General features: G+C 36.7%; 1 protein-coding gene across 5 annotated transcripts in view; it reads right to left on the reverse strand.

The window, feature by feature from the left end:
- Positions 1 to 11,858, reverse strand: part of calcr (calcitonin receptor) — a 99,404-nt gene extending 87,546 nt beyond the window's left edge. For 2 of the 5 annotated variants that reach the window (XM_051872210.1, XM_051872211.1), the window contains exon 1: positions 4,988 to 6,310. The gene's annotated coding sequence lies outside the window, so the exon portion shown is untranslated. Of the gene's footprint in view, positions 1 to 4,987; positions 6,312 to 6,388 lie in introns of those variants that run through there. The other 3 variants (XM_051872207.1, XM_051872209.1, XM_051872212.1) reach the window with 3 other exon arrangements.
- Between the last annotated feature and the right edge of the window lie 1,326 nt (positions 11,859 to 13,184).

The following is a 13,184-nucleotide window of genomic DNA, read 5'->3' on the forward strand; positions in this document are numbered from 1 at the left end:
TTCATTTTTTATTTATTACCCAAAAGATATTTTTTGGTTACAAAATATCCTACCATTTTCATTTATGAACATCAATGCGAATTACAAACGTTCATACGATCGGTGGTTGCTCGTTTTCTCAAACTAGCATATTCCTTTTCCTGCCATGACTGTCAGTCATTGCGAACCAATTCAACCTTACATAAAAGCTTTATAGAGTCCATTACACAACACATATGGCAGCCTGACAGTGCCTCCGCTGAGACCGCAGCCAGTTCAATATGCTTGTCCCATATTTTGTCCCATCTAAGCATGTCCATATGAGAAAACATTACTAAAGCATTTTACTGCAGTCAAGCACCAAAACATTTTTTCTTTTTCCAACAGTGTTCAGCATGATGAAGATTACTTGAAACCATATAGAATAAAAAGATAGTTCACCCAAAAATGAAAATTCTGCATCATTTAGCTACTGACTCTCATGTCAATCCAAACCTGTATGACTATAGATGTGCAGAGAACAAAAGAAGATGTTTTGTCCATACAATGGAAGTCAGTGGCGTTCAAAACACCACAATGTTTAGACAAAAAAGCAAATTTTTCAACATATCTTCTTTTTTGTTACACAGAATAAAGAAAGTCATACAGGTTTGGAATGATATAAGGGTGAGTAAATGATCATTTTTGGGTGAACTATCCCTTTAAGGCCCTGTTTACACCTGGTATTAAGATTTAACACACACTCACAGTGTTCGGCGTGGTCTTGCGGCAGAAACAAAAGCTGATGCTCTCTGTATGTTTTCCGTCGTCTCCGGTCGCGTTCATATGTAAATTGCGTGAGATTATTTCATCCATCAAATCGAAAGATCTGAAAAAGCTCATACATTTACCCACCCATAGACCCTCCACCTGAAGAAATCAGGTCAGAAGTGGTTGAAAGTGGACAAAAGAGACAGATTAAAGCACCAGGTGTAAACGGGAATGTGTCTACTTGCAATCTGATCAACCAAAACACATCTTAATACCAGGTGTAAACAGCCAAGTTGCATTAGTGCCATAACCAAATCTAAATTGCTATTGTATTTTCATAAAATCAAAAACATATAGTTATGGCAAGAACTTGACATGCTGATACTGTATATGATGTCCAAACCTCAGCAACAGAGCTGCAAAACACTGTGAAAATGAATCTTACAAACCTGTGACAAACAACCTCACCTTCTCGGGAAAGCAAATAAGATTGTTCTGCGTATTCAATAACTTAAGCAAAGCGATCACGAAACGCTACTGACGCAAAGGCAGTGTATTGAGCAGACAGGCCCATGTGATGCCAAACACTCCCATTACACAGAAAAAGAAAGAGAGAGAGAGAGAGAGAGAGAGCTCCAAACCAACCATGCATTGCCTGCTGTCAACCTCTGCTTGCCTGTCAGCCTGCCTGCCGGAGAGCAGAGAGCCAAATAGAGAAAACCAAATAGGCTGCAAATGAGGACAGGCAGTAGTGTAGACCACCAGAACGATAATGAACTAAGATTGCATTAACCGAATTCAGAACATAACATTGGTGAAGATGAGAGTGAACAAAAAAAATCGAACACATGTGGAAACATATTTCAGATATAAAGGAAAAGCTTTTGAGGCTTAATTTAGAGTCAATTTTGAGTTGTTTTCCTGTGATTAATTCTGAGATACTCAAATTCTCATGCACAAAAGAAATGAACATTCCTCATTCACGCCCAAGTGCTTATGAAAACGAGTGCTTCTATACTCATGTGATATGCTTCATTTAAAAATACTAAAATCAATTCAGTTTAAACAAGCATGATAATTAATATCTGAGTGAAATGCCTTCCATTAAATGAACTCAATCATGATAAACAGGGCATGTGACATTACTCATGAATAATGTATTGTGAGGAAGACAATTACTTCAAATGATGTACACTACAGTTCAAAAGTTTGGAGTTGGTAAGATTTTTTAATTTTTTTTAATATTGTGAAATATTATTGCAATGTATTATTACAACACTCTAAAATTAAAAAAAGCTGGGTTAAAAACAATCCAAGTTGGGTTAAAAATGGACAAGCCTGGAGACTGGGTTATTTTGACCCAGCGGTTGGGTTAAATGTTGCTGGGCAGTTTTATTTAACTCAACTATTGCTTAAAAAATACTATATTGCTTGCTTAAAATTATCCCAAAATAGGTTGTGTTTAATAATAATACGTTTAATAAATGAACATTTATTAATGTTTAATAAATAATAATTAAATAATAAACATTTATTAAATTGCTTTATAATAAATGTTCACCTTTTGATTATTGCTGTTGCCTCTAGTAATTATGTGTCTAATTTTTTAATTTCCATCTATTTTGGGTTCATTTAAAGCCAGCCATACAGTAATTTTTAAACAGTAGATGAGTTAAATTAAACTGCCCAGCAGGTTGGGCAAACATTTAACCCAACCGCTGGGTTTGTCCATATTTAACCCAACTTGGGTTGTTTTTAACTCAGCATTTTTTAGAGTGAATGTAAAATAACTCTTTTCTATTTTAATTAATTTTAAAATGCAATTTATTCATGTGGTGCCAAAGCTTATTTTGGAAACATATCTTAAAAAATGCATTTTTTGTGATACATCTATGATACGTTTTTTCAGGATTCTTTGATTAATAGAACATTTTAAAAGAACTATTTATCTGAAATAGAATTCTTTTGTAACATCACTGTCAGAATAAAATGTACGGTGTTTGTCACTGGGACAGTACCCTAAGGTACAAAAGTGAAAAGGTACTAATATTTACTTTCAAAGTACTAATATGTACCTTTAAGGTGCTAATATGCACTTTTAAAGTACTAATATGTACCTTTAAGGTACTAGTATGTACCATTTAGGGGTAAGTAAGGTACAAAGATGTATCTTTTTACTTTTGTACCTTAGGGTACTGCCCCAGTGACAGCGGCGTACCTTTTTTACTAAGAGTGTATATAAATGACTTTGACTGTCACTTTTGACCAATTAAATACTTCCTTCCTGAATGAAAGTATTACTTTCTTTTCTGAAAACATTTTTACTGATCCTAAACTTTAGTGTATACATTTTCATAATTCTTTAAAATACCCCACCAAAATGGCCAAAAACATACCTAGCAGTCTTCTAAATGCCTCTCTGAAGTGGGCAGCTCTAGATCGCAGTATGGCACATGATTGTACTTTAGCTCCACCTACTGATACAGTACATCACGCCTCATGTGTAGACTGTCCAGAACAAGCATGGATGAACATAAGTCTGCCTGTGTATTGCAAACTTGCCCAAATTAAAAAAAATCTACCTGATAGAATAGCATTAAACCTTTCAAGGAGATTATTCAACACAAATCAGTAATCATATTCAGGTACATATTTACTCTTGAGCTGAATCATCAAATGAAAAAGAATAAAGCGCATTAAAATGCATGTTTTGTATAACAACAATGCACAATCAATGTTCATAACTGAATGTATTCAAAATAAACAGAAAACGTAATTACAGACAATGGGTTTAATTTTCATGCTCTGCACTTTGTTATTATAAAATATACTTCACTTTCAAAGGGAAGTAGCTACATTATATCCAGTAACTTCTCTTGCATTAATCTGTCTTAAAAAATTCAAACATCTGCTTATGCTTAGCCAAGGTCAGTATCAACTATAAAAAGGGTCCAATTATACAACAACGGATGCCGTAGTCAAGTAGATTATTACTCTTCTTCTCTACAAAAGCCCATTAGGTCTGTGGCAAGTATCGTTTTTCTGGTAGATTACCTCCGCAAAATATATTAACCAATGCAGACATGTAGACATGGCCTAGGACAGTCCCAAACACACTAATGAATAATGCATGAGCCATTAGCTGAATTAGGGGCAGAGCTCAACAAGTGAATGTCCATGACCCCATGAACTGAGACTAGTCCTACATTAACATGGCTGTTTTCACTCTCTATGGTGATTAACTTTCGTGTTTGGTTTGCTTGGTTTCATGTTTGAGATGAACTCGTTCTCAGGCTGATCAGAAAGGAAACCCACAAGCATTCTTTAAAAAGCAGTCGGTATCTAAAATCTAGCTCTACGTGTCTGCTCTCAGCCCCACTCAAATAATGCATTTTGAACTATTTGATTATAGGTCAAACCCTTATCTCTGCAAAGCAAAAAGATCATATGCATCACAATAAACACTTTATTTAAAAGATCCCTATTACTTTATAATGGAACTGTAAAAACAGCATCCGCAATGGTGTGTTTCATCATTTTTTAAGCGTTCCCAGTTGCACCTCTTAATCCTATCAGTGGAATATACAGTGGCGAATCCAATTTAATCCTCCTGCCATAAAGGAGAATGAAACCTAGAAGATCTGCTTCCTGTATATGGTTTATATAATGAGCCAATGTTCTACACAAATGATGAAATGTGTGGTTATCATAATCATAATCAAAGGAACTTTAACTAGACCAGTACACAGCATGGACCTGTGAAACACTTTCAGTTTTTGAGGCATCTGGGGTGATATCTGTCACTATCAGACTGGATGTCTTATATTTAAAGTAGATTTATAAAACAGATCCTGCCATGCTGTCATGAGCACACTTATTATATAATCGCTAAGGTAATAAAATAGCTCAACTCGTGTTTTCAAATGGCTTTAAGTTCATTCAATACATGTCATGTCTTTATTTAGTGACAGTAGGAAATTATAAATCTACATTTTTACTGCAATTATCACTAACTGTTTAGCTATATTGTGCAAATTTAGAATCCATTTTTTATTAACCTTTTATTTTTATTCTCCATATTTAAATACATACTTAGGCTCTCAGAAATCAAAGATCATTGTAAAGCACCACATATAGGCATAAATCAAATTATGCGATTTAAATGAAATTGAGGGATCATATATGCTTAAAACATGCAGGTAATGAAACAAAAGAGCGCCACAATTTTTATCCCATCATAATAAAATCTACATCTTACCTTTATGTGGGTGAGAATGTAAATTCTGTGCGTACTTCACTTTCTCACACTGGGCTTCTCAAACTGAATTCCATCGTCTGGGACTAAAAATAAGTGATGCTGTTACTGCATCTTGTGTTTTATCTCCGCCTGAGGAGAATATCCACTCGTTAAAAAGACATGTAATCAGAAACGTCACTGTTTTACATATTTTTTTTTATGAGCGGAGTCGTTGTTTCAGTTCAGCAGCCGGTAATCCAAGTGCATCTAACTGCCCCTCATCTCGATCCGAGCATGTGGAGCGTGTGGGCTCCTCCTAGAATTACTGACAGCGGGCTCCATCACACTCAAAGACACACTGAGGCTGTGTTTCAAAAACCCAGTGAGCTGCCTTCATAGACAGCATTTTGAGCCCCATAGGCTGTTCATCAAAGAATCTTGAAAAAATAAAATGTATGACAGTTTCCACAAAAATATGAAGCAGCACCTATTTCTAGAGTGCGCTGTCTAGGTAGGCAGCTTGTTTCGAAGCTATATTAGCATAATATTATAGTCACACTGTGTGAGAATAATGCGGGGGCTTTTCTGTTGTGGTTCCTCTTGCTCAAACCATGTAGCCTACCTATTACCTAAACAAAGCACTAAAGGTTTTTTTTGACATATTTGTGAATTTTTTTAAAGAAAATAAACTACAATAACGTGATAGATAATGGGCTTGTGAACTTGTGATTTGTCAGTGCACTGTCCGAAACGGATCCTGACAGAACTGTTGCTGTGGTTTCTTCCCTATAAGAACGCGACTTCTGTTTCATCTGTTTAGCTCATTGTGAACTCATGTTTGTGGTTTCTAGAACATAGTTAGTTGAAACAAACATTCGAAATCGCTGTTCCCTACATTGGCCCACTAATATAGTTCACTTGAGAAAGTGAATGAAAGCGAGTGAGTGAATTCGGATACTGAGGGCTGCTGCTTTTATATAGTTTGTTCGTTTAATAGGCCTATTTGTGACTTAGAAAACTGGCTGCTCCAGTAGTAATGAAGAGATTTATCTTGCACTCTGCCATGGTAACTAGCATGTACAAACCTTAAACAATTGAATAGTTAATTAAAAAGGAATACTTGTATGAAATTACGCTGTACCCACATTGGACCAGAGGATGGATGAATGAATCAGCTGCGGACGCCGCCGCCATCTTCTGGTCAGACGCGGGAATTCAGTGCATTATGGGTATTCTCTAGCCTTTGAGTGTACATTAGTTGTACACTCGTTATTGCGGTGCATTATAGGATTGAATGAGTGCACTCGTTTCGGATACCACTGGCTGTCCCCGAACTATTTAAAGGCACAATATGTAAGATTTTTGGATTAAAATATTCAAAAACCACTAGAACAATGTTATTTTGTTGACTTGTGTACTTACATTATCACAAATGTTTCCATGAATGTTTAAATTCAGAGAAATAAGCTATTTTAACCAGGACACGGACCACGTCCGTGCGTCGCCTGTCAATGACATCATACCCACATTACCCTTGGTTTCCGGATTTATTTTGTAGAAACCAGCACTGCTTTCCCCACAAAGGCTTGACCGGAAGAAGCAGAAGCAGTGACTGTGGCATAATAAAAGTTCTGCTGCTCTCGTTTCTGCTTGCACAGCACTCGCTCTGCTCTGAATGAACCATGAACATGATTTCTGCCGAGTCTCGTCCCGATTCAACAATTGGCTAAATAGATGCCAAACACTAGGAGAGTTTAAACCTCGGTGGGCTGAATGAAGTGGCCGTTTGAATAGAAAGCGGTGCAAAAACGGCAAGTTGAATCGTTTTTAAAACGTGGTGTTCATGTGCAAGACGCTGAAAACGCAGAGAGACGCAGCGCAACAGTCAAAGATGTCTGTCTTCAAGTAAGCTATTACATAGGCTATTATAGGTAATGCATTAGAAAGCACGATAACAATGTGGATTGCAAGTAGCCTAAAATAAATATTTACATATGCTACATGTTGTTGACTGCCTGTAAATTATAAATTCATAAAAATAAAAACAGAAAAATGTGAGATTTTTAGGTTAAAGGTCCCGGGGGGTAAAATGCACTTTTTTTTCTTTCTCCCACAACACCAAATAACAACAAACACATCCACAACACTTTCCTAAACTGTCACAATACACTGGGATTTCCTGATCCATGAGTTCATTAGGTGCAATAGCAACAGGAGGAAGTTGAACATTAATCATTTAAAACATTAACAATGTGAAAAATGTACACAGGCAATGAAAGATTAAACTATAATATGTAGCTCTTTTAAGACAAAATGCTTGTTTATGATTTTGTTTATGCAGGTTTATGATTTGCAGTTTTGTATTAGGTGATTAAATCTATAGCTTTTTTCTCAGTAACTCTTCAATAAGCACAACAATTGTTGCTGGAGCTAAAGGCCCTCGTTGAAAAGGATGTGGTCATAAAGGCCGCCCAAAACCCTGAGCTTGCAAAGGAGGAAAATGTAGAACGTCTGTACTGCAATTAATTGTTCTTCTTAAGTGAGGAGAATGGATTTGTTACAGAGAAAGAGGTCCCATATTGACTGTTCCAATTACAATGGAGATTCATATGTGAAGTGCCTGAACTAACACAAGCTTCAAGATGCAGCTTGTTTACTAAAAGCAGAATGATACAGAAGTTGTGTAAAATACTTCAGATTTTATGAAATGCTATTTTTAAATAATCAGGAAATGGTACACATTTTGCCAAAGTGATTATTTTGAATAAGCATTTACTTTTTTCCCTGCTGTATTAAAAGTATTTTTTTAGACAAATTTTCACTCATTTCTACAGTATAATCCATCACTACAGCTCCCTCTGAAGACCTTTTACTCCTCACAGCCTTTTTAATTACATAATTTTTAATCAAAACTATCTTCTTGTTTATTTTCACATATAATGTGTTGCTTACAGTAATTTGTATATAATTTATGGTTACTAAAAATATATATTTTAATCATCATACACTTTGTAACCATGACACATTTTCCTGAGAGGTGAAGGTAAGTACTGTCTTAAATAATAACATGTCTCATAAATATGCTGCTTATTTAAAAACATAATGATCATAATACATTGGCCATCATTGGTTCTCAGTTTCTTCATTATTTTGATCATTTCTTTTGGATGCTTGGTTTAGTTATGCTTACAGAAAAATACTAAATCCCTTTGGTTTGACTGCCATCTCTTTCTCAGCATGTTGCTCATGAGGTCTGATACAATCTTTCACAGTCGTGAACTGAGAAAGTTAAGGTTCTGCCTTAGTTCAAGGAGCTGGAAAATTGATGTCAAACTTTGAATGTGCAGCCAGATTCAAAACAATGATAAAGGAAAGAATAAGCAACAAATTTGAGGAAAAAAATACCAATCCTGTTGTGATGCTCATGAAGCTAAATAATGCTGATTTCGACAACCTTTTAATCCACACTATTAAGATTGGATTAATATTATATCCCTTTTGTGATAAGTTCACAAAAAAAGTTGAGCTCATGGATGTTGTAGTTTGATATAGACACTGTGCATTTGTCTTGTGTTGACCGGTCTTCAAAGCACGGCTTTATTTTATATTGCTAAAACAAAGCAACACCGTGACTCTTACATGAACCAAACAGTCTCTCTTCTTCTGATCCACCTCCTCACCCATCTGTGCATAAATTCTCACTCATGCACACATACTCACACTCAGGAAAAGATCTGATAAGCATGAAGCAGCATATTTATGACACATTAAAACTTTCAAAGGATGACATCTCTATGGCTCAGAAGGACTAAACCTGTCCTGTTCAGAAGCATGAGATTAAATGATTTCATGTCTGAGAGAGGTGTACTGATCCATATATTTGAAATGAACCCCATTTCTTTGTGAACACAAAATTTTAAACGGCTTTTACCTTTCACTTTGAACACCCCTCTTCAAGTAAACAATAATTTTTGTAATTTAATGTTTTCTTACAGGAATGAACGCATCACAATATTCCTCATTTAAATAATTCCCACCCAAGGCATTTGTAAAAAAGGGGTGTGAGTTGCATTAGTAGTGTGCGTTTATGGTAGGGGGCGGGGCGTGACATTTTCGAAACACACTGGTCCAATCAGAGCACACTGCGCTTTTCAGAAAGAGGGGCTTCATAGCGACAGGAACTAAACAGAATTTTACTGACAGACTGGGCAACCCGATCTCACGGCAATTCGTACGTATTTTATGAGGTGGCGAATTTGTACGAATTCATATGACCTCACTCGTACGAATTCATACTAAATCATACGTATTTTACGAGTTGCCAAATTCATATGAATTCGTACGAATGACCTACCCTTTACCCCGCCCCTAAACCTACCCATCCACTGGGGTTTGGACAAATCATATGAATTCATACGAGTGAGGTCATACGAATTTGTACGAATTAGCCATCTCGTAAAATACGTACGAATTGGTTGTAAGATAACGTTGGACTGGGAAGAGAGGTGCTGCAACAATGTGAAATGTAAAAAATAATGTGTTTTTTGAACACTCAAGCATGAAAACCTATTCTAGTAGAGCACAAAAACAAAATCAAAACTTTGAAAAAAGGGCATAATAGGTCCCCTTTAATCATAACAATAATTCCCTCCTTTATAAATTGTTATCCTCTTTTTTCGCTCACATCTAGAAGAGATGCTTTTCAAAGTACAGACTGACCTCAGTTAAAGGTTAAACTCAGCAGGAAACACAAAGACAAGACGTCCTTATTTTTCCCTCACAGCAGCTATCAGAGCAGAACACCAGCCTGCTCATGCCTGAAAGAAAAGACAGAGGAACTGTGAGGGACATAGAAAAGCAGGCCAGCGTCCAGTGTGTTTTCATGAGATCACATCATACCTGTTTTATAAGCTACTATGGTCCCCACTAAACAATGATAATTCCATTAGGATTGAGTATCTCTCTGCAGCACAAAATCATAGTGGCCAGAGGAGATGTACTGTATCACTGAGGTGGCAGCATATTGCAAAACATTGTGTTATGGACCTCTCAGAGGAAGATAATGCGATGATCGTTGATGTCTATTATTTTATCTGATTCTAATCCATTTGGATGTGTTGTCATATACTCCACCCATGATATCATTCCATTGTGGAGCCCTAAAAATGAGAAATCAGAGTGTAGTCTCCATAACAAACCATTTGTGACAATTAGGCAGAGTGCTCGTCATCACGTCTAATGCACGCTCAGGCAAACTTGGCATGTATGTTGCACTTTGTCACAATGCCACCTTCACTCCCCGAGGCACTGAGCAAATGAGATACAGGCCGTGTTGTGTTTGAAGAACCCCAACAACCAAACAATTATTTCTCTTCACTCCATGAACTGCTCATCATGTATGGGAAATTATAGATAAAGATAGGGTTGTTATCTTTTATGTTGTTATCAATGGTGTGAAGTAATGGCATTGTCATATTTCAGTTCCTCTTCTGAGCATTGAAAATCTGGGATTTGTTTTTCCATTCATACCAAAAAATATTTTTTAAAGAATTTGGTAGTCCTTTACAATAAGGTTCCACTTGCATTAGTTGTGTCATAACAAGTCCCCAAGTGTTTGGTATGATAACGGATATGACAATGTTAATACGTTTGGTCTTGGCATAATAGATGCTACCGCTACGCTGCTGCTGTTGATTATTGCTGCTGCACATGTAACCCCTCTTGTTCGAACCTCCTGCTCTAAGCGGGACGCAAACCGGGTCCGCCGGGGAGTCAGGCGCTCTAAAAAGGAGGCTAAAGAACACAGTCTCTAGCGTGCCTATTGAGTTCAGGGGAGTGAGGTTTACACGCACAGCTCTCACTAGCCTACGTCTGTTACACTCACCCTTCCTAAACCACACTCCCATCTGGGTCACGGCATCAATGTAACCCCTCCTGTTTGAACTGTCCGCCCTAAGTGGGACTCGAACCCTGGTCCGCCGGCATGGGAGTCGGGCACTCTAACAAGGAGGCTAAAGACCGCAGTATCTAGCGTCAGTCGCTAGAGCACCTCTTGAGTTCAGAGGAGTGAGGTTTATACAGACATGCTGCTGTGAGCATGTAACGCTGCATTTACACGAGGCGTCGGCATCAACGCTTGATGGAGGGCGTGTCTGAAGCTTGTGCTGACGCGACCGTTATAGTGATAACAGCCAATCACATTACTTTCCGGGTGTTGCATTAACACAATCGGCTAGGTCTGCGCTGGGGAATTTGCATAAGGTAATCAGATTGGCTGACGCCTGCATTGCCGCTTGAGAAGTTGAGAAATCTTCAACTTTTGCCGCGAGCAACACGAGTGAAGTATAATATTGCATACATGAATAACCCATAGCAGATCTATACAGGTGGAGCTGGGGAAGGTGGAGGGTTTCTGAAAGTGTGCTGCAACTGCTACAGCAAACACTGACCAAGTATATGAAAGTTGAGCAGCGAGCTCATTGGTTGCTGATACAACAGGAACCAATCAGCTATGCCCTAAGAATGATGTGATTGCTAGCAGTTTGCTATCAGCCTGCGCCATTTAGAGTTTCATGACAGAACTTTGTATCTAACAACATTATTTAACATAAACTAACAATGAAAAATAATTCTAAAGCATTCATCAATCTTGGTTAATATTAATTTTAACATTTTGAAATAGAATTATGAAAATTGAAAGTTGTATTTGTTAATATTATTTATTAAAGGCACAATATGTAATTTTCACCGCTAGAGGTCGCATATTCAAAACAAAGGCATAGTTTGATGACGCCATGATTTATTGAAATGTGGCGTAACGCAGCGCTGTTTTATCATATTAGATACATTTGTGTGTTGAAAGTTGTTATAATGTTACTCTGTGCATTCGCTCGGCAGCTGCTATGAGACTGTTGTTGCACACTGCCGTAAGCGAGATCGATATTAGACATGGTAAAACATGGTACTCACAGTAAATCAAGAAAAAACAAGATTTAAACAATAAGACTAACTGTGTTGAGCTATACAACATCAGTTTTCTGTCGATGAATGTATCTAAACAGTTGCTCACCTGTCTAATAAAACACATTATATATTAAAGCATCTTTGGTGTTTCCATGGTTTCTACAAAATAAAACCGGAAACCGAGGGTAACGCGGGTATGATATCATTGGTAGGCGAAACACGGACATGGTCCGTGTCCTGGTTAAAATTCTTGAAAACATTTGGAATAATGTAAGTACACAAGTCAACAAAATATATAACGTTGTTCTAGTGGTTTTTGGATATTTTAATGCAAAAATATTACATATTGTGCTTTTAATAGCTAACATGAACTAACAATGAACAGTTGTATTTTTATTAACTAATGTTAACAAAGATTAATAAATACCATAAAAAAATGTATTGCTCATTGTTATTTAATGCCTCAACTAAGTGCAGAAAATTTGTTAAGATTAGAATGTTAAGATTAAGATGCATTAAAATGTTGATCATTTTAATGTTTTAAAATTTTAATAATTTTAGTGTCCTAAATATATGTTATTTTTTGTTATTGCTCCCCAAAGTGAATATATATTGAATAATTTGAAGTACTGTTACTCTCATCTATTACCCTTATTTTAGCAGAATAAGAAAGCCTTAATATTTATACATATCTAAGGGTACAAGTTCTTGAAGCAGTAAAGCAAAAAGAAATATGTGGTTGCTCGATAAAAAAGTTTATTTTTTGGCCTCACCTAAAGAGAATTTGAAGCTTTCGACAAATGTGGTGTTCTGCATTATTAAACATGTGTTATTGGCTTTTGCAGTCTCTGTGAAAAACTGTCACTTTCAATTAACTGTGTCACTTCAGAGAAATGAAAGTTCCAGACTTGTGATTTACATAAAGTACACCTTTGCTGATTGACTGATTTGTGTATAAATTTCATGGGAGTATCCTGCAACCTCTCAGCATTCCTACATAAAATATGACTTTATTAAGCCCCAAATTCAGTTGTGCTGCTGTGCAACCTCCTAAACCTGCTGAGAGCTAACAAATCTCTTTTTAGTATAAATCTATTAACCTTTGCAGACTTCAGCACAGGACATGCAGACTCTGCAAAAAAGGGTAAGATTGTAATCTAACTCCCACGTACGAGTGACACGAATTCACAGTGAGCCTGTATTTCTGGAAATTGTTATTGGAGGAAAAGCTGCAACTTATCATTATGTATTCCAA

The sequence above is a fragment of the Ctenopharyngodon idella genome, chromosome 19 (genome assembly GCF_019924925.1).
Source record: "Ctenopharyngodon idella isolate HZGC_01 chromosome 19, HZGC01, whole genome shotgun sequence".
NCBI lineage: Eukaryota > Metazoa > Chordata > Actinopteri > Cypriniformes > Xenocyprididae > Ctenopharyngodon > Ctenopharyngodon idella.